Here is a 24,479-nt window from a genome sequence, read left to right on the forward strand (position 1 = left end):
ATTCACACTTCAACTTTAGGATCCAATTTTCAATTATTATTGTAAAAAAAAAAATAATTCTGAGCTAAAGAAAACGTCCTTTTCACTGTAGTATCAAGCCGTTCGAGTAGAGGAGAACAAAAGCTAAGTCGATAGTATTCGGCGAGCAGTACAATTGGGTATATAAAACCAATTTTTTGTGTAGTTATTTTCCTTTGTAATTTTTATATATTATTAGATTAAGACAAGCTAAATAAAATAACATTTTTACAATAATAATTTATATAATCGATCTTTAACTTATTGGGACCGAGACATAATTTTATATTTCAACGTAAAGCAGCATTTGTCGCTATTGCTGCCTCTTCAGCTCTTCATCTTCTCTTATGAATCTTGAATTTTCCATGTAAATTATTTTCTATGTGGCTCATTTCATTTGTCCTCTCTAGTAAATGCTAATTACTTGGTAAAAGAAATGTATGGGATAAACATCTAGTGGAATAGAGTGTGGACCAATGACCGCACACCGCCACAAGTCCCAACCCCCAAATTACTGTGTAGCTAATTTCATGTATGGAAAATGGAAAACCTTTAGAACCACACGCAAACCGCTCTTGGTCAAATTTCTATCTAACTACCCAATCATGAGATAAAATTTGATGTGATTTCAGCTTTCAAATTAAATGTATTGGACAAACATATATGGCTCGAATATAGTGGCTATAGAGCTGACCACAGTAAAGTCCTAGCCCCGCGTAGCTAATAGTAGTAATACTCTAATTGCTTTCCCACCTTAGCTTGTATTGATCACGTACAAAAATTAATAACCTTTAGAATCACGCAAACCATGATGTGTAGCCCCATTTACTCATAATTGCTTTAAAATGGGTCAGTTCAATATATTATACACCCAAAATTTGGACACATGAAAAAAGAATAACAAGAAATAAAGCTAAGAATAGTAGAAAAGAAAAGACAAAAATGTGGAGATTTGGAAAAAAGAATAGGCTGAAGAAATGATGTGTGTTAGAAGATAAGATCAATAATTCAGGAAGAGGACAAATAAAGAAGAATATTTTATTAAAGTCATGTGAACGATAGGGCATGTAAAGTACCCGATATATTACTTTTAGAAATAAGTCAAAAATTAGATAAAATTATTAAAGAAAAAAAGTCAATAACTAAAGACATAGAAGAGTTAATACAAAAATTTAGTAAAGCAGAAATAATCTCTCCGAGTGAAAGACCGGTTAAGAAGCCCCAAGTATATATGGACCATTTTTTAGGTAGGTCAAGAACAATCACAGAAGCACCTAGACCAAACACCAGATTTTTGTATAATATGATACCTTTTAGATGAATTTTCACACTCTTGTATCAGTTGATACATATGATACCTTTGTCAGAACATAATTAGCTATAGAGACATTGTACAATTGCTTCCGAGAAAGGTTCGTTGAAGCAATTGTACAATGTCTACACCTTCTCATAGATATGTTTATTTTATGATCAAAATTATGAGAAGTTGGAATTGACTCAACAGTTTGAATTGTATAGGTGGTGCAACTAAAAGAATATAGGCTCAGCATGCTAAAAACTGAAGGAAATTAAATGAATCGGATAAGTATGAGATATAGAACACGAATTGGATAAATATAACAGATCATATAAAGCACATGACCGCAACTGATCCGCCAAAATTTCCAACCACAAAGTAGCCACTAGCAAACCAAGACTTTTATTTCCCTGCACTTTGTGATTAAATTATTGCACAAAAGGTCAAAAACCTCTTAATAGAATCACTCAACGCGCTGGTGGATCACTAGTGTACTAGTTGCAGCAAGAGTCTTTATTGAACAGGATAAAGCCAAGTTTATTCATAATGCCCAAACTCTAGTCCTAAAAATAATAAGCGGACGCTGCAAATATAATTCAGTCTAAGAGTCCAAAGTCGAATCCCACAGAGAATTAAGATTTAGTTACAACTGTTAACTATTACTAAGAAGACAAGCTCGAAAAATTTCTAAATTATAAATATTAAAACTCTTATATCTAATTAACTAACAAATTAAAGTAGTAGATTAATAACTAAAGATACTACGGGTTGGAGAAAAGATTAAGGAGGTCTAGAGTTATGACTTCCACAATTGTCGGAATCCTTCCCGCTACGTCTTCTATAATTTCGCCTCAGTATTCTCTACCGATCGTGAGTACTTCGGGTGTCGTAATTCTCTCTCGAGCAACTACCACAATTTACTAGACATATTCTCTCGAACTACGCTAGTTGGCACTACGATCGCACCAAGGTTTCGTTATCTCTAATCCTGTCTTTAAACCCTCCGTATTGATCTCTTACATATGTTAGGAGTGATATTGTTCGACAACGACCTAAATATGTACCCTCTTTCAAGCAATATACACTAAATTGGCACAGTCAATTGATGGCCATTCAATCAACAGTAGTAAAAACGTAGTTGAACAAGTAGAAAAATCTAACAGTTCAATTATATAAAAACATAACGAGAATTTATCTTACAAAAGGTTCCATCAAAATCCTAGATAACAAATTAGCTATTCATAATAGTATGCAAAACTACAATATTAGAATTCATAACTAATAATGAAAATAGGAAGATGGAAGTGAAAAACTCGTAGAAGAATTCTCCTCCTTGCTCCTAGTGTGTTCTAGCCTCCTTGGGTCGAATCCCCTCTCTAAAAACGTCCACCCTCTCTAAAAAAATAACTTTAAGAGGTATTTATAAGGTAGGATTAACGTGTCCATGTCCAAAACTAAGGAGGAAATAAAATTGACTCGGATAGTATCGTCGGCGCGAGGCACTGTCTATGGCGCCAATGTTTCTGCGCGAGGCATTGTCTGGGGCGCCAATGACAGTGCCCTGGACAATACCTTGCACTATCTATGGCCATGACTTTTCATTGCCTTGCACATCTTCTTTTATTGCTCCATTTTGTAGCTTTGAGGTACTATTTTGTGCAACTTTTCTCCAATTCATGTCCAAGTATTCCTACACGTGAAATAAACTCTATTAAGCGCAATTGTTGAACAAATTAGCATTTAAACAATAAGCATGTAGGGTAAATAACGTCAAAATATATGAAATTATAGCACGACATCATTTATTATTGTTCAATGAATGAGTTGTGTATGAACTTAAAGTATGTCTCCCTATCCTATACATTTTCTGGATCAGAACGTTGTGAAAGTTTGACTATAAATTAAAGGCCAATTCCAGCTGATTTTGCACGTTCAAAGTTCAACTAAAGTAAAATAAGAAAGGGAATTAACATATATAACTTCTTTATACTAGTACTAGCTCTCAAAGGGAATCCGCTAAAAGTCGAGAGAAGAAAAGGGGAAGAGTAGTAATTAGAAGCGCAGAATTTTTCCCATGGAAATTGGTGATGTGAAGATATGATATGATTATTAAAAGATGCTACAAGCTAGAGTATATATATATATCTTAGATAAGTGAGTATCCATTGACTTCTCTGTTTTCTTCTTCTTGTGAGTGCGGTTTCCAGCTAGAAAATAGAACGCATGCATGCATGTGGTTAGGGGTGACAAATGTGGGACGGGTCGAAAACAGAAAACAGATAATGAAAAAACGAATAAATTACTCCATCCGATTTATATTTAATACGGATAAAAAATAGTTAACCGGCGGATAATATAGGTAACTATATTATCCATAACTTCTTTAATATGATTAATTTTGGGAGAATTTTTAGTCTCTCAAACTCGAGAAACCTCCAATTTGAGGCTTTACAAATATAAAAGTTAAACTCATTGGTTATCCATTTATAAATGGATAATATGGTTCTTATCCATATTTGACCTGTTTTTAAAAAGTTCATTATCCAACCCATTTTTAGTGGATAATATGGTATTTAACTGTTTTCTTTTAACCATTTTGTCACTACTACATGTCGTTCTTAAAAGAGATTCTATGTTTCTTATTTTCTTTTTTAGTTTATTTAAAAAAGAATATTTCTTTTTATATTTAATAAATTTTTAACTCCAATTATCCATATAATATATTCAATACCACAAGATTTAAAGGTATTTTAGCGCATTACACACACCTTAGTTTAAGACAGTAAAATTTAAACGTTTTCTAATATTTTTTAAACTTCGTATTCCGTCAAACTAAGATACATAAATTAAAACATATAGAGTATGTACTAATTAATGCTTCTTTGAATTTGCCTGGATTACTCTTCTAGATGACTGTCTTTTCATCATTGGAATCTTTGGTTATATTTCCACTTTCATGCATATGCTCAGTCCTCGATCAAAAGAAATTTAGTTCTTTCTTAAAGGTCCAAGAAGTACGTTGCAATATGTTCTTCTTTCATTATCAAGGACTAAGGAAGGTTAGGGAGATGTCTTTTAATTTTATGACGGGGCTACACTTTACTTTTCTATAAGTATATATGTATTGCTTTTTTTTTAAAGGTCTTAGAATTAAACAATGATTTGGTGATGTTTCAAACGGGAAAACTATATATGTTGTTCTATTTTTTTATTTTTTGCTTTGATTCTTACATTTCATCGTATTTTTCTGTACGTAATAATAGAGTGTCAAAGAAGTGGAAATGCATGGAAGAATCTTTGTATAGGGTAGAAAATCTTTGTATAGGGTAAAATATGTTATGCTACGTGGCAGCCAAAAGAGGGACACGTGGAACCTAAGACGGGGATAACCAAAACCGAAGGCAACAGTCTCGTCTGTCACCGGAAAGAATAACGCTCATAAGGATGCAATAAAAATACTCTTTGCCCGGTAGCATTTAATGGAGAATATTTCACGTCATTAAGTACGTTGCCCATTAGAGGAATTTGACATTTATGTTCACCGTTACATCTTCATTAATGACCTTCAATGACCCTCATAATTGTCATTAAAGAAGGGTAGGATCCTAGGACCTCCTTTCCTAGAAGTAGTTATAAATAGTGAGCTATGTTATCATTGTAAGGAGACGAATTTTCTAGCAATCCAATACTACAATCTACTCAAAGCTCTAATAAATTTTTTCTTCTTATTTTCTGTTCTTGTTACTATTGCGCCCGGAGGCTTTACTACTAGAGTATTTATTTCTGTCATTTCGTCTTCCCATCAAGGTTAAGTAATATATATTTCTTCAATTATCTTGTTATTTCAGGATCGAATTAATTCACTTGTCTAGAAACCACGTATAAATTTAACTGTACCGTTTTACGGGTAAACAATCTTAAGATTAAGGGGGAAATATTAATTAAATTAATATGGGAAGGATGTGAGCTAAAAACAAATGATAGAGAATGGGTTGAGGATTGATATAATCTTTCCTAAAAGGACCTTAAAACATTAATGCACACCTAGTGTTTGATAATGTGCTCAAATGAACTAGAATCATGATCATCTTCCTAATTTTGGTCCAACTTGTTATATTTCTAAAATAGATCGAAGTGCTAAGAATTCCAGAACGTTTTAGAGTTTAAAGGAAGCTCAATTGAAGTATGTTGGCTAAACCCTCTTCTTCTTAGAATCGAATTCCACGGTGTTCATGTAATTGGTATAAGTCCCAAATTGATCATTATAGAATTGGCTATTCCTAATGTATTTGTGTTGAATGATGTATGTTCAAGATTTATTCTAAATGCTTCATCATATCATCTTCCCATTTGAGGATGTGTTCGAAATATGGAATATGTGTTAGAAATGTTAAGACTTCATGTCAAGATCGAATAAAGGTTGTTATGCCAAATTGTATAAAAAGCCTCTATGTGCCTAAGATCCCCAAATTGCTCATATGTGAATTTAATGTCTTGAATAGGGAGTCTTATTGATTTTGATAATGATATTGAATGTGGAATGTGGAAAGGGGAACTGGGAATATGAAATACTGTCAAGTGCCAAGAATGGCTTTATAATTAAGGCCACTCGTGCCAATGAATTGAAAAGATGTAAAAGAAGTATGAAGTGAGATGATTGATTGAAAAGGTAATGTCTCGGGTAAGACGGCCTAGTCGATCATGTCGTGATCGGACGCCATGCCGCACGCAAGGTGGTGATTGTGTTGGAAATAATAATTGAAATTATGGTTATGGTTGATGTCTCAAATGAGACGACCTAGCCGATCGGGTCGTGATCGCACTCCGTGTAATAATACGGTGGTATTATGAATTATGGTATATCGGCACTAATGATCACCCAACCTAATAACATGAAAATTATCTTGAAAACGTATGTGATCCTTAAGTTGATGTTTAGTATTATTTGAAGCTCTTATTGAATTCTTGATTGTTCCCCTTGTATTATTATTCATTCTATTGAGATGGTGTTTAATTTTAGATACTAGTACTATTCGACAGTACTAACGTCATGTCACGACCCAAACCGATGGGCTGCGACGGACACATGATACCTTACTCAACCGAGTACCAACGTCAAGTATCTTTCATATCATACTATCATAGATAAATGAACCGGAGAGGCTGTCGTGAGATAAGTAGAATAAAACATGAGGAAACACTCAACATTGGACGACCCAACATGTAATACGAACTTATACATATGACATACGGGCTTATAAGACCAAAATGATCACTCGTACATTGAACATAGGCCGATAAGGCCGTACAATCTTTCACGTACATGACATATGTCTACAAGCCTCTAAGAGTAGATGAATACCATAAAGGTCGGGACAGGGCCCCGCCATACTAATTAATACATGTTTAAATCATACTGACCAAATAAGCAACTCCGGAGCAAATAGAGCGTACTAATACCTTCCGCTGAGCTGATAGCCTACTTGGAGGACTCGCAACCTGGCTATCAGGACCTGCGGGCATGAAACACAGCATCCCCAAACAAAAGGGACGTCAGTACAAATAATGTACCGAATATGTAAGGAAAAAATGAGTAAATAATAAATACGAGAGAAACATGGAGTAAAAGACGTGTAAGTCTGAATAACCCTGTGAATCATTTCATATTTATAATGTCATGCATATGCGTATAAATGTCATATCATGCATAGGTATATGCGTACATAACATCATCAAGCCTCTAAGGTCATCCCATCATATCATCTCAGCCACTGTGGGCAAATCATCAATGTATACCAGCTAAACAGGTGGTGGTGCGTATATAACGCCATAATCTTTTCCCATATCCCATATATATATATATAATATACGCGTATATAACGCCTTCTGGTCATGGGTCAATGTACATGTATAAATGCATGAAATGCATAAGAAATACATTAATAAGATTTTTCGACTATTATAAAATCAATATGCCTTTCGGACAAACTTTATCAAATACGTATTTTTCTAAGACCCATGAACAGAGGATATAATAATAATTCACATGTGGAATCAAAAATATAGACATCCCTAGTATTTTTATGAATAGAGTCATTTACGAGAGTTGCGTATTTTGCTCGTTTCGTTTGTATCATTTGGATCATGACAAAAAGAAAGAAGGGTTAGACTTAACATACCTTAATTGCGCGTATGAGATTGTAGAAGATCGTAGACAACGGATCAAACCAAGATCGCCTCTTTAAAGCTTTTCGATACCTTACTTCATTACAAAGTAATATTCGGATTGATAAGATTTATAGTATATCGATGTTATAACCATGAAATCGACGGAGGAAGATTAGAATATTTGATCTTAGAAGGAGGACGAGAACGTGAAGTAAATTGATGTATGTTGATACAGAGATGAAGAAGGGAACGTTATTGCCTATGGATCATCTTGTATAAGGCAGCAACATTTCCTTTTTAAAAGCCTTAGCTATTAAATCTCAAGAAGAGATATCAATTAAAAAAAAATAATAGTCATACGGGTTATAAGCATATAAAGGCAAGTCCTTCATTAAATTAAAGAAAAGGGACTTTGATTCTAGCGTTGATTGACATCCTCTAACAATTTTATTAATATAATAATATTTAAATTTCTAATTGAATAGACACCATCACGTGAAATAATGTCAAAACAAAGTTAGAAACCTTGTCCTCGTCCTAAAGCACCATTATTCAAATATTAAAATATTAATAAATTATGGTACCATATAAAAATAATACATACACTAATATTTTATTAAAATATCCATATAAAAATATATATATTTTATCAACTTCTAATTTTCCTAATCTCATATAAAGAGTACAAATTTTCGTACGCTTAATTCTTAAAACGGTAAAAACATTACCTTCTTTTCTTGTGAGAAAATAATTTTTATCTTTATAACAAAGAAAATCTCATCTATAATTTTTCTCATATCGAGTGTATAATTTAAAGCATATCCAAAAATAGAACTATCCAAGATTATATTTGATATAAATTTATATATATATATATATATATATATATATATATATATATATATATATATATATATATATATATATATATATATATGTGTGTGTGTGTGTGTGTGTGTGTGTGTGTGTGTGTGTGTGTAAATTATGATTGCCGATAAATGACACACTTTAATACAAATTAGTCACCTCTTTCTTTAGTTGCCATGGTTCCACGTGGACAACACATTTATTTTTACACTTATCCACTTATACTAATTCCAAACAATCAATTTCTAACTCTTATTTCACTTAAATACTAATATACTTCATATACCTTACTATCATGGTCATGTGGTATAGCACTAGTCCATAAATACGGGGTATTACAGCTTGGACCGTATTTTTTTTCCAAAATGTCAAATTTCGACGAAACTCATTTTCTTCGATTCGTTTACCCCCTTACCTTCACAACTTCACTTATACCTTTTTTTGAAATATAATAATACTTACAACCTCAAAAATAATCTTGTCCTTGAACTTATGTCGATTAACTTACTACGAAATTTTAACGTATGAAAATGCGGGATGTAACATCTCATTTCCGAGCTTTCATCAATTTACTTATGGCGTACTTTTACGTACGAAAATATGGGGTGTAACATCATTTCCCCCTTTGGAACATTCGTCCTTGAATGTTGACTTATGCACTTATCAATATCATAACCTATAGCTCTTGCAAATACTTTAGTACTCTCCTTGCCATCTAGGCAACTGTTCTGGGAATAAATCTAAAGGCTAGGGCATTCCCCCCTTTAGGCCTCTTTCTCACACCAAGACTTATGGCCGGAATTCTTCCAATCTCGTAACTATTGCTACCTTCTATCATGAAGTCTGTATGACTTTGTCCTTGTATGTGTGCCTATATGACTCTTCCCTCCAGCTTTTAGCCAATCCTTGGGCCTCACTTTGGGAACATATACAGAACTTAACAAGGTGTCCCTCTAGGTATCTAAAGGTATACTGAAGGTCTTCACTCGGTATTTTGCTTCCTCATTACTGTTCATCTTAAGAATGACAGCCTAATCTCATCTCATACTTTGTAACTTTTATCCATTCATTGTTGTTTTACCTCAATATTGATCTATAACTTGACCTCTTATGTAATACTACCGCTAGGGCTCACGTCTCATCGGGGAATATCTGCAATGATTAGACTGATCCACCTGGGGCGATACTATACTTTAATAACCGTATTTCATAGCATCCCAACGTGATTCATCTTATGAGGGGTATTCTAGTCCTGTGACGTCCATAAAATCCCCTTTGTTATTTTTTTCTTCAAATCATTACTCAATCGAAGGCCCAAATGGCATCCTTTGTCTATCATAATTACACCTTCATTCTATTACCAGGGAAGCGTTCCATCTCTTCTAAATGCTACTAGTCTTAGACTCTTTTGAGTTCATTCAGGCTATACAGAGTTTTCTATAACTTAGAGAAACCATTATCTCTTTTGTTTTCATGAGTTTAATCTTTAGGACTTATCCACTCTCGCCACCTTCTCACCTCCCTTTTTTATCCTTACTCATGTCTTCATAAAACCTCGTCACTCTACTATACTTTAGCTTGCGACCTACACATATACATTTATACTACTTGCAACCTTCTTCAACTTGCTTGCACCATGGATTTCCTTATGTTATTCTAGAACATTAAGCGAGACATTACATCGTCTCTAACTCTTCTTTATTCTCTTAACTAGACTTCTCGGTAACTAGAGACCATAGGCTGGAAGATATGCCACTGACGACGACGCTATCATTCCTGGATACTGAATCCCAATGCTTCTAGCCTTCTACCTGAAGTATGGACTATTCATAATATTCTGCACCTGAGTATCTCGTACGTTGTTCATCTTTACCTTACTTACCTTAAAATCTTGCATCACATCTTCTATCTCTTTCATAACCCCTTCCACATAGGTATGATTCACACCCACAACTTGAAGGCTCTATTATAATACTTGCACTTCTAACGCATACACAATCCGACATGAGCTTCATACTGACTTCTTATGAGGCTGGTATTCTTCTAACTAGCTCTATCGTAGAGCCGTTATAGAATATAACTGTTGTACTATCTCTCTTGTACCTATGATATTAAGAGTGATTCTGCAATGATCTCAATCACAATTTCTATCATTTTCTAGGTCCAATAATCAGACTCCTAATTTACTTAGTTGATATAACTCTTCTAGTTTCCTATTCCCTCTGATCAGCCTGTATGTAAGCTTTAGCTATCTTCTAAGCTGCAGCTCATGGTATTAGTTATTACTTTATCCTTTCATGGGCGCTATGAAATATCCATGATACAACCTTCTAACAATTCAATCCTTTGTCTATGACTCGGACTTAATTCTTTCTTATAACTTATACCGAAGTCTTCTACGACTGTATGATTGTCAACATATATGGTGCATGGATAATATTCCTAAATCTTGAGTGCATTCATAATGTAACTAACTCTAGATCATTGATCGAATAATTCCTTTCGTTCCTTCTCAACTTTCTTTAAATGTAAGCAATCACTTTTCCTGGTCGTTTTGCCACTTGTTGCATGAATACTTGGCTTATCTTAGTGCCCACACATATTGGAATTCTATACAACCCATATGATCTTGAATATAACCTTTTGATTTTGTTTTCTTCTTACCGTTCATTATCCACGATAGCTACCACTTTCTTATGGAGTGCATACATTGTTGTTGTGAGACTGTTGTTACAAGACCATTTCTTCTTTAGGTCATTGTGCTTAGGTTGAAGCCTTCTTCCTTATTTCCTCAGCTAGTCTTTCATTGTAGTACTTAGGGAATACCTTCTGACTCTTGTAAAGCTACAAACTTATTACATCGTATACTTGACGGAATTTTTGATGTCCTTCTTTGCCTATAATTATCCCTAGTTACTTACCTTCGCGCCCTTGTGCTCGTAAGGTTGCTTTTGAACTGAAATTTCTAACTGTTTCCCAGTGGCACTCTCTTTTATTTTTGTAACACTTATACGACACCTTTAACTACCCAACTCCTATCTGAATATTTCTAAAGTATCACGATGTCATATTTGCGAGACTGAATTCATATGTTGGGGTTCACTATGTTTATCTTGCACAATCTGTTGATTTATTTGTATCCTCTTGTCTAGCCATAACTAGGGTGCTTCCTGAATCAACTACTAACTACTCGTTGGCCCATTCTCATATCAATTTTCCACGTAATATTTCTCGAGTTATTTCCTTTGTCTTAACTTACATCTCGCACTGGCTCCTCATCTATCAATAACATCTCGGGCAGGAACCCTTACTTCCTTTCCTTGATGTCGTGTTTGCATAATGTTCTGGAATCGTAGCATATATGTAGGATTTGAATAAGTACAATCTCATCCATTTCTCATTTTTATTGCATTCTTCCTTTGCCATTTCATAGTTACTAGAACCATTTAATTCCGACTTAATGTCACATCCCTCCATATTTTCCCCCTTTAGGGGAGTACTAAGATTTAGTGTCACGACGATCTACCTATAGATATTTTACCTCCATCTTTGGCGTCTTTTCACATCATCGATGACCCTTACTCGCCTTGCGGTAATCCTTTTGTACCAAGGATAACAAAATTCCTTACTCACAAGGGTGGCACTTAATGTAACTGTCACGCATAGTCCCTTAAGCTTAACTTTGCTCACATTGCTTGCTTTAGGGAAGCGTCTTCCTGAATGACCTTTAAAGGTTATTCTTCTATCGTCAATTCTATTATCGCTGGAACGCAAATCTGAAATTCTCATGATACCGACTATTATCAAATCACTCAATCCTTAATTCATGTTTATTTTACCTTGTTCATCAACCCATACTGATTTGTATTACTCTGGGGTCTAACTTTTCCTTCCGGTAATCACATTAGAGTCACGAACTTATTTCTCGAAATGAGGATACGACTTTATATCCTATACTCTTTTGTTGTCTCAAGGCCTGTCACCTCTCATCTTTTCCTTCACTTGACTATAGACTTCGTAATACTATCATTTTGTTTTTTGATGTACCATTTTAATCTATGTATCACATCTTACTCATAATGCTTCATTAACTCTCTTTTTATTGATGCTAATATTTCTGTCTATCACTTTATTCTATAAACTTCAACAAGACATTCTTTTGCTTTTAGCTCCCATTGCTTCATCCACTAGCTCTTCGGGTTGCCTAACATTCTCTCTCTACTAGGGATGGGAGCCATACTAAGATAATATTTATCCCTTCCAGGCTTCCAGCGCCTCTCTTTGTAGTACTCATATCTAGTTGTACTATTTTAGAGTGCATCATTTGGGTGTCTTACAAGGAGATCTATTAGCACATTTGTAATATCCTTCGAAAATATTAACTAACGCAAACAATCCATCCATCATTTTGGGTTACTCTAATCCCAGCTGGATCCTGATATCACATCCTTCTCTTAAAGCATATCTGTTAGTTCCCATAGGGCATAACTGAGATGGGTGTGGCCATTATACATACCTCTGTTACTGTTGAAGGTAACACAAAATGGTTATATATATATCTCCTTGAATGGTAAATACTAATAATCTTCATTAACTGGGGTGCCTCGTACCCTTCTTCACCTTGCCCTTTTTTCTTTTTCTTTTTTACTTTTTGAAACTTGTATCTACCTTCTGAATCTCTTATTACTTTTCACCATATGGGTGGATAGATATTCTTACCTTAAGTCTCCTTATCAAGATCCTTAATCACCCAAATAGCATCAAACTTCCTCGAAGTCCGTGGGAGCCCAACTACAAACTCCTTGGTGATACGCTCCCACTTCCACTCCGGAATGTCTAATCTCCGAAGCAAGTCACCCGGTCTCTGATGCTCATACTTAACCTGCTGACAGTTGAGACACCGAGCTACAAACTCTACTATATCCTTTTTTATCCGCCTCCACCCCTAAATGCCTTGTAGCCTCCTACTTATAGGTATGGTGCACAACACAACCATAAACAAGACTCTACTAGACAAGGCTTGTAGACTCCCTAGGACAGAACTGCTCTGATACCACTTTTGTTACGACCCAAACCGATGGGCTGCGACGGGCACCCAATACCTTACTCAACCGAGTACCAACGTCAAGTATCTTTCGTATCATACTATCATAGATAAATGAGCCGGAGAGGCTGTCGTGAGATAAGTAGAATAAAACATGAAGAAACACTCAACATTGGATGACCCAACATGTAATACGAACTTATACATATGACATACAGGCCTATAAGACCAAAATGATCACTCGTACATTGAACATAGGCCGATAAGGCCGTATAATCTTTCACGTACGTGACATATGTTTACAAGCCTCTAAAAGTAGATGAATACCATAAAGGTCGGGACAGGGCCCCGCTATACTAATTAATACATGTTCAAATCATACTGACTAAATAAGCAACTCCGAAGCATATGGAGCGTAATAATACCTTCCGCTGAGCTGATAGCCTACTTGGAGGACTCGCAACCTGTCTATCAGGACCTGCGTGCATGAAACGCAGCGTCCCCAAGCAAAAAGGACGTGAGTACAAATAATGTACCGAGTATGTAAGGAATGAAAATCAATAAATAATAGACACGAGAGAAACATGGAGTAAAAGACATGTAAGTCTGAATAACCCTGTGAATCATTTCATATTTATAATGTCGTGCATATGCATATAAATGTCATACCATGTATAGGTATATGCGTACATAACATCATCAAGCCTCTGAGGGCATCCCATCATATCATCTCGGCCACTGTGGGCAAATCATCAACGTATACCAGCTGAACAAGTGGTGGTGCGTATATAACGCCGTAACCTTTTTCCATATCCCATATACATATAATATACGCGTATATAACGCCTTCTGGTCATGGGTCAATGTACATGTATAAATGCATGAAATGAATAAGAAATACATTAATAAGATTTTTCGACTATTATAAAATCAATATGCCTTTCGGACAAACTTTATCAAATACGTATTTTTCTGAGACCCATGAACAGAGGATATAATAATAATTCACATGTGGAATCAAAAATATAGACACCACTGGTATTTTTATGAATAGAGTCATTTATGAGAGTTGCGTATTTTGCTCGTTTCGTTTGTATCATTTGGATCATGACAAAAAGAAAGAAGGGATAGACTTAAAACACCTTAATTGCGCGTATGAGATCGTAGACAATGGATCAAACCAAGATCGCATCTTTAAAGCTTCTCGATACCTTACTTCATTACAATGTAATATTCGGATTGATAAGATTTATAGTATATCGATGTTATAACCATGAAATAGACGGAGGAAGATTAGAATATTTGATCTTGGAAGGAGGAGGAGAACGTAAAGTAAATTGATGTATGTTGATACAGAGATGAAGAAGGAAACGTTATTGCCTATGGATCATCTTGTATAAGGCAGCAACATTTCCTTTTTAAAAGCCTTAGCTATTAAATCTCAAGAAGAGATATCAATTAAAAAAAAATGATAGTCATACGGGTTATAAGCATATAAAGGCAAGTCCTTCATTAAATTAAAGAAAAGGGACTTTGATTCTAGCGTTGATTGACATCCTCTAACAATTTTATTAATATAATAATATATAAATATCTAATTGAGTAGACACCATCACGTGAAATAATGTCAAAACAAAGATAGAAACCTTGTCCTCATCCTAAAGTACCATTATTCAAATAATTAAATATTAATAAATTATGGTACCATATAAAACTAATACATACATTAACATTTCATTAAAATATCCATGTAAAAATACATATATTTTATCAACTTCTAATTTTTCTAATCTCATATAAAGAGTATAAATTTCTGTACGCTTAATTTTTAAAACGGTAAAAACATAACCTTCTTTTCTTGTGAGAAAATAATTTTTATCTTTATAACAAAGAAAATCTCATTTATAAATTTTCTCACATCAAGTGTATAATTTAAAACATATCCAAAAATAGAACTATCCAAGATTATATTTGATATAAATTTATATATATATATATATATATATATATATATATATATATATATATATATATATGGGGTATGGGGAAAGGTTATATCACTTTGAAAATCATGATTGCCTATAAATGACACACTTTAATACAAATTAGTCACTTCTTTCTTTAGTTGCCATGGTCCCACGTGGACAACACATTTATTTTTATACTTATCCACTTATACTAATTCCGAACAATCAATTTCTAACTCTTATTTCACTTAAATACTAATATACTTCATATACCTTACTATCATGGTCATGTGGTATAGCACTAGTCCATAAATACGGGGTATTACAGCTTGGACCGTATTTTTTTTCCAAAATGTCAAACTTCGACGAAACTCATTTTCTTCGATTCGTTTATCCCCTTACCTTCATGACTTTACTTATAACTTTTTTTGAAATATAATAATACTTACAACCTCAAAAATAATCTTGTCCTTGAACTTATGTCGATTAACTTACGATGAAACTTTAACGTATGAAAATGCGGGATGTAATATCTCATTTTCGAGCTTTCATCAATTTACTTATGGCGTACTTTCACGTACGAAAACATGGGGTGTAACATCATTTCCCCCTTTGGAACACTCGTCCTCGAATGTTGACTGATGCACTTATTTGTATCATAACCAGCAATAGCAGTACGCCTTATGTATCTTTTATCCATTTTGTTATCATGTTAGGAGGTATAGCCGGGCCTTATTGCCGGCACTATAATAACACTCTTTTATATCTTTTAGAGGCTCCGTAGACACTATATGGGTTGTACATGGGTGCTAGAAAAGTCAAACAGATTATGTTGTGTTTTGATTTCTTGTTCCACTCGAATCATAAGAATGTGTTTATCTTGAAATTTAAAAATGACTTAACCAGTGAGACGATTTAGTATTGTATATATGATCTTCCTACTGTCTAATTAATGAAATCATGTCTTCTCTTGATCATGGGTGAGTTGGGTAGAAAGTATCTAACATGCTTGCTCGACCGGGTTCACTCGGTTGAGCGCCGGTCGCGCTCCCCGAGGTTGGTGCGTGACACTAGGTCCAACATGGGAAGGCCCCTACTCGTTTTCAGCTGTCACCGGGAAAGGTTCATATGAATTAGAAAATCAAGATGGAAAAAAGTTGCCCAGCAACTGGAATGTGGCACACCTCAAAAGATATTATTGCTAATGAACATCACCTAAACTGAAAGTATGTGCTGCACTCTTTTTGCCTTCGTCCAGTTTTTGTCCTAGTTGGGTTTTTGTGGTAAGTGTTTTAACGAGACAGCAATATAAAGCATACTATGAAGAAACCTCCAACTACAGCAATAATACCTTTAACAGCAAGGCACACAAGCAAAGATCTACTCTGGGACGGTTAGATAATCTTTTGCTCTATAGCAAAATTCCCACCGGGAAGCTATGTTTGCTATCGAGCAAAGGTTACCCGACCGTTCACAAGTATAAACCACTAGAGGGTTGTTCGATAATCCTTCGCTCGATAGCATGAATTCTTGAGGGGAAGTAAAGTGTGTTACCGAGTTAAGGATTATCTAGAAATTCATTAGTAGGATCCTCGAATGTTCAAGGCTTCCAGTATTCCAATTCGTATTCTTCGCATTTGAACACTAGGGGGAACGATATGAGGATACAGCAACAATGACTGCCATGTTGACCGGGAAGCGAAAACCAGAAATATAGTTGTATCATCGGGGACCGGGGACTCTACGACCAGCCTCGTAGAAATAAGTTATACAAGTTAGCCACAAGTAATGGCAATTTCTTTTTTCAACATAAAAAATGCTTATGTACTTTTTGAAAATAGAAAGAATAAAATGAAGTCCTTTTTGTTTTTATCTTGTTTCTTGTATGAACGATGAATTAACTTTGTCATTTGAAAGTTAAACAAGTATTTCAAATGCTAGTGTCGTAATAAACATGAGACATTTTCTTCAAAAGCACCGTAAACATAAAAGGGCCCTCTCTTATAAAAAACCATCACGTTAAAGGGTTGATTTTAGAAGAACTCATGCCTGAAATCATATTGCTTTCGGGAAAAATACACCCAAGGCCTCACATAATAAGACACAAACAGTAAAACTTATACAAAACTCTTAAGCAAAAAAAAGATAATGCAAAGATTAAAACTTGCATAAATGTTCAAACGATGGAAAGACTCAAATAATACTTGAGTAAAAATATGTTCTCATTTACAATAAAATGCCAAAATGGCACAGATACAAGAATTGGAAAAAGAACAGAAAAGCTAAATTGCACCATCTCCGGAATCCGGAGGAAGAGAAGTGTCTGCGGCCCCAGGGGAAGTGGATAGATTCGCCGATGGCTCAACATTTTGGCCTTCGCGAGTTCAGCCTTCAACATCTTCGTCTTCCGCTTCCTCTTCAGTTCCCGAAGTTTCGGAACATGAACTGGAAGAATCGAAAGCATTAGGCTCTGCCGGGAGACAATTTTTAGCAGCCAATCCAAGCTCACGCGCCTTAGTAATTTCAGCATCAAAGTCAATGATATAAGCTTTGGCCTCTTCCAAGGTTTCTCTCCTCATGTTGTACATGGCGTAAGTTTTCTCAACAACGAGGGAAGCCTTTAGGCGCTTAAGTTCTTCTTTGAGTTGGGTTACCTCGGCAGAAAGGCTTTCCCGGGTGGATCTAACGGATCTGAGGCTAACATCAAGGTCGAAGACAGTTGAAACAAAGAGCCTATTATGCTCGATGGCTTTCCTATACTTCTCCTCCAGCTATGTATGTTTCGCCCCTGCAACAGCAAGTTCTTCAGTTTTGGAGTTCAAGGCAGCCTCTAAGTTAGTCAATCTTTCAACGGAGGCAGCCTCACGATCGAATGCAGCAAGAACGACGTTATGAACTTTAATCCATTTGGCCTTAGTCTCTTCAAATTAAACCCTTAACGGGGCAATCTCTTGGCTAAGGGTCTCCACTTCTTGCTCACTTTGTTGCAAATGAGCCTCCAATACAATGACCTTAGTGGCTTTGGCTTCCAGTTCTGAGAGGCGTGCGACACTTTGCTCCCGCTCTGCCAAAAGTTGATCCCAGGCGGAGGTAATTTCTTCCTTCTCATGATCAACCTCTAAAGGCCCCCAAAAGCAAAAAAGTTGGCCTACAAAGCAAGAACATCAAAACTCAGGATATGTTCAGGCAAAAATAGAATAAATAATAAATGAAGAAAGGAATGTACCGTTGCGGCGTTGTGCATGGCGTTGTTCAACAAACACTCTTCTGAGTGTGCCTGAATCTTTTTCCAATCTTTCTCTGAAGCCAAAGGCTTCAGATAATTAGCAAACTTCGCCGGCTGGGATAGCAAGTTGCATCCGGTAGAGACCGAAAGAGTAACATTCCTTCTTATTTGTGGATCTTTAGAAGGGGCAGCATACTTTTGCTTTAAATTCCCATGAACCGGGGATCGGGGAAAAGGAACACATTTTTCGTGATCATGTGCGACCAGTGGAGATGATGTAGTAGTTGCTGGTGGAAGAGTGGATGGAGGTGGAAATGATGTAGCAGTTGTTGGTATTGGTGAAGATGGAAATGAAGCTGATGGAGTTGAAGAGTGAGAAACGGCTGCAGCAAACGCAGTGCTGCTTGTTGGTTGCTCATCAGCCGAGGACGGAAGGGACCCGGTACTCAGCCCCAAAATACTGGGCGTAGCGACTAGGACACGGAAGTGAGAGTTGGCATTTTCCACCATATCACTTTCCCTAGAGCACCGAGATATCATCCTCGGATGGTGTAACTAACTCGACAGGTTGATCATTCTATTGAGTTGATGAGGATCGTCGCCTTCTATATAGAGAAACTTCCCCATCACTAGCTTCTTCATCATCGTCGATCATCACAATATCTATGACCGGCCCGGGAGGAGGGCTAGTCACCACAACTACCGGAGACGACTCGGGGCCAACAGTCTTCGTCCTCTTATTCTTTTCCTCGGTTGCGGAGGAGCGTCTTCTTTTTGTTTGTTTGTCCTCTGGCCAGAGTATCCGTAAAGAAACACCTATGCTCGAAGCACGCTCGGAGACACCTGTTCGAGTAAGCGCCTCCTGAAGTAACCTCGCCGCATAAGCAGGATCAGCCAAAACGTCCTCCTCGGGGACAACAACAAAGCCCGCGGGTAGACCTGATTTCAGAGAACAGATAGAAGGGGTCAATCAATTTCTGCACATAAAAAACTAAAACAAGGTGAGTCTGAGTTACCATGTTTTTTGGCCTTCCACCCGTATTTAAGGGCCAGTTCTTTTCACGTGCGGGTTTCGAGCGTAGTGGCATCCAAGATCTTCTAGTCCCACTGGTCCAAGCCTTCAATCTTCGGTGGGACCCATCGAGTTGCTGAAACAGGCGAAAGATAGAGGATCAATACAAGTATAGAAGAATACCTAAATATTAAACAAGGAGTTTACGAGTGCGGTTCCATGCTTTCGGAAAGGATGAAGTCGTTGCCGAAATAATGTCGTTGGTGGCAACAGCAACAAACCGTTCCATCCGCCCACGGTCGTTGTCATCATCCATGCTAGATAATAGAGCATGGTGGCCACGTTTGCTGAAATTCTTCATTTTCCCGCAGAAGAATTTGGGCGAATAAAGATTCATCACATGAGCTAAAGATAGCTCCTCTCCCATCTATTGGCACAAGCGCCGAAGACAGGTAATCGTCATCCACACAAAAGGACTTACTTGTGCCAAACATACCTGATATCGGAGGCAGAACTCCGCAATAATAGAGTCAAGCTCTCCACTCAAAGAGAACGCACCCAAATTAAATGGATACATGTAAAAATATGTAAAACTCTCCTTGAGAAGGGTCACTCGCTCTAATAGATCAGGAGCAACAATATCCAAATCATGGCAGTGACAGTCTTCTTTCATAATTGGAATACTGAAAGATCGGATGGAAGAAGGATATTTGCCAACAACCCATGTACGAGGGAGAGCCGAAGGGAAATTCTCTTCAAAGTCTTTTGTTGTAACAAGACTTCAAGGAATGATGAAATCCACCGTTGGAGGAGCAACATCCTCGGCTTTGTTCTTGCTCTTTGAAGAGCTAACATTCTTTGAAGAAGAAGCCATTTGGATGAAAGAAAAGCTTGTTTGTTTGAAGGGAGTTAAAGAAAGGTTTATTAACAGCAATAAAGGTTTTAGAAAACTTGGAAGATTATGGAGTATAAGGGGAGAAGGTTGATGTGTATAAGTGAAAGTTTTGGCGGCTAAATTCATGACCATAATTACCTCAATAATCGACAAAAGTTATGATGAATCGTGGGATGACGCGTGTTCGGGGCATTAAATGCGGAGAGACGTGCGTCTAATCAACTGTTAGAAGCCTTTAGATGGGATCATAGTAATTTCCGCCAAAAGAGTGTTTCTACCATCTTCCTGGCGACACAAAGTTATGTCAGCGGAAAGCAGGAGGACTATCTGTATAGAGTAAAATATGCTATGCTACGTGGCCGCCCAAAAGAGGGACACGTGGAACCTAAGACGGGGGATAACCAAAACCGAAGGCAACGGTCTCGTTTGTCACCGGAAAGAATAACGCTCATAAGGATGCAATAAATACTCTTCCCCCGTTAGCATTTAATGGATAATATTCCACAACATTAAGTACGTTGCCCGTTAGAAGAAATTTGATATTTATGCTTACCGTTACATCTTTATCAATGACCCTCATAATTGACATTAAAGAAGGGCATGATCCTAGGACCTCCTTTCCTAGAGGTAGCAATAAATAGTGAGCTTTGTTATCATTGTAAGGGGACGAATTTTCTAGCAATCCAAATACTGCAATCTACTCAAAGCTCTAATCAATTTTATCTTCTTATTTTCTGTTCTTGTTACTATTGTGCCCGGAGGCTTCACGCCCGGGGGTATTAATTAAATTAAAAGTAACTAAATGTTGTGAGAGGAAAAAAAATAATCCATACTGGAGTTCGATAACCCATAGTGGTTGTTAAAAGTGAACTTTCTTGTTTAATATTGGATGACCTCAAAATAGGCAATAAAGTTTGCTACTGTAATAGGCCTGGCAAGTGGGCCGGTCCAGGCCCGGGACCGGCCCAGGACCGCGGGCCAGACGGGCCAAACGACTAAACGGGCCAGGACCGTTTGGTCCGTTTTTAGCGGGCCTGGTCCGGTCTCGTGGGCCGGTCCTATGATTGGGCCCGTCAGGCCCGGGACCGGCCTGGCCCCCTTAGCGGTCCTAGCGGGCCCAATGGCTATTTTTTTTTTTTTAAAAAAACGTTGGACTGTCAAAAATAGCCGTTGGGCTGTCAAATACATCTTAAGATATATTATATATACATAGTATACTAGATATACTAGATATATATAGTATATATCTTAAGTTGTATATATAGTATATAAATCGAATATAGCTTATATATAGTAAGATGTATATATATATTATAGTATACATATAAGCTTATATTTATACTATACTATAGTCTATACTATATATACATCTCATAAGATATATAAACTATATTCGATATACTATATATACATCTTAAGATATACTATACTATATATACATCTTAAGATATACTATATATACTATACTATATATACATCTTAAGATATACTATATATACTATACTACATATACATCTTAAGATATACTATATATACATAGTATACTAGATATACTAGATATATATAGTAGATATACATGTATATATAGTATATCTTAAGCTATACATATAGTATAATATAGTGTATATATATTATAGTATACATATAAGCTTATATTTATACTATACTATAGTCTATACTATATATACATCTCATAAGATATATAAACTATATTCGATATACTATATATACATCTTAAGATATACTATATATACTATACTATATATACATCTTAAGATATACTATATATACTATACTACATATACATCTTAAGATATACTATATATACATAGTATACTAGATATATATAGTAGATATACATGTATATATAGTATATCTTAAGATGTATATATAGTATATAAATCGAATATAGCTTATATATAGTAAGATGTATATATATTATAGTATAGTATAGTATACATATAAGCTTATATTTATACTATACTATAGTCTATACTATATATACATCTCATAAGATATATAAACTATATTCGATATACTATATATACATCTTAAGATATACTATATATACTATACTATATATACATCTTAAGATATACTATATATACTATACTACATATACATCTTAAGATATACTATATATACTATACTATATATACATCTTAAGATATACTATATATACTATACTATATATAGTATATCTTAAGATGTATATATAGTATATAAATCGAATATAGCTTATATATCTTAAGATGTATATATAGTATATAAATCGAATATAGCTTATATATCTTAAGATGTATATATAGTATAGTATAGTATAGTATATATATATAAGCTTATATATATATGTATATATAGTATAGTATATCGAATATATATATATATATATATATATATATATATATATATATATATATATATACACTATAATATACTATATATACTATAATATATATACATAGTTTATAAGTCATATTCGATAGTATACATCTTAAGATATACTATATATACATCTTACTATATATATATATATAGCTTATATATCTTAAGATGTATATATATCTTAAGATGCATATATATCTTAAGATCTACTATACTATACTATACTATATATATATATATATATATATATATATCTTAAGATGTATATATAGTATATTTTAAGATGTATACTATGTATATATAATATAGTATATATATATATATATATTTTAAGATGTATATATAGTATATAAATCGAATATAGCCTTATATATCTTTATTACTATTTTTTTCTCTAACTTCTATAAAAAAAAATTAAAAAGACAAAGTTTCTGTTGGGCCCGTTTAGGCCCGGGACCGGCCCACTAAACCCGGGCCCGTTAGTTCGTGGTCCCGGTCCCGAGCCGGTTCCAGCAATAAGCCCGCGAAGCCCAGGACCGTTTAGGACCGGACCGCATAGGACCGGCCCGCATAGGACCGGGCCCGCGAAGCCCACTTAGGACCGGGCCCGGCCCACTTACCACCCCTAACTCTACTTAGTACTATTCATTGACTTCTCTTTCTTCTCTTTGTGGTGATTTCCAGCTCGAAAATACAATGCATGGCTGCATGTATATTCCTAAACGAAATAAAAAGAAATTCTGGGGTTAGTAGATAGTACTAATTAGTAATTAATGGTCCTTTAATTTGAACTTGTTTGGATTATGCTTCTAAATGACTGTCTTTTGCTCGAAAATCACACTAGGTAAATAGGTAGCAAAAAATTATGTGTGTATTATGTTCAATCTCCTCGACTTCTTCGTAATTTAGTTTTTTTTATTTTACATTTTGACTTTGTCTTAGTAAAAGTCCCCATTCCGTCTTAAGGGTTCAAGCAGTACTTTGCAATATGTTCTTCTTTCTTTATCAAGGAAAGTTAGGGATTACGTCTTTTAAGAAGGGACTATATACTTTACTTTTACTAAAAGTATGTTTGGTTTACGTTTTTTAAGGTATGAGAATCCAAGCTTTACTCGTACATTATTTCTGAAGGGAAAATTGTGCTATCCGATTCTTTAGTGCTCGGATTCCTACATGTTTTCCAACTTTGTGTACGAAACAATTGTGAGTCTCAAAGAAATGGAAATGGAAGAATCTTACAAAAGGTTTATCCATCCTCAAAAGAATGCTTTTGGGGAATAAATTTCAAAGACTCGGGACCCTCCGGCTTTAAAAGGTTAGTTTGAATTTATTACTTTCGTTCATATTTTATATTTTTGCTCAAAAAATTATTAAATATATATAAAAAATAAATTTTAAATTCATTAAATTAGATGAGATGTGATAGAATTGTGACTCTGAACCCAGAAAATTCAAATTTTGGATCCGCCAACGAAGGAGACATGGGAGAAACTGAATCAATTGTAAGCTGAGAAGAAAGTTTAATGGAAAAAATTTCCATATATTTTTATTGTTTTCTATGTCCGACTAGAAAAAAAAATGTTGCATCGGATTTAGATAC

The 24,479-nt window shown here is 35.3% G+C and overlaps 1 protein-coding gene across 1 annotated transcript in view; it reads left to right on the top strand.

The window, feature by feature from the left end:
• LOC107804511 (polypyrimidine tract-binding protein homolog 2) overlaps positions 1-24,479 on the top strand; it is a 120,384-nt gene that overhangs the window by 49,566 nt on the left and 46,339 nt on the right. The gene's annotated exons all lie outside the window — the stretch shown is intronic.

Source organism: Nicotiana tabacum, chromosome 4 (assembly GCF_000715075.1).
Source record: "Nicotiana tabacum cultivar K326 chromosome 4, ASM71507v2, whole genome shotgun sequence".
NCBI classification, from domain to species: domain Eukaryota; kingdom Viridiplantae; phylum Streptophyta; class Magnoliopsida; order Solanales; family Solanaceae; genus Nicotiana; species Nicotiana tabacum.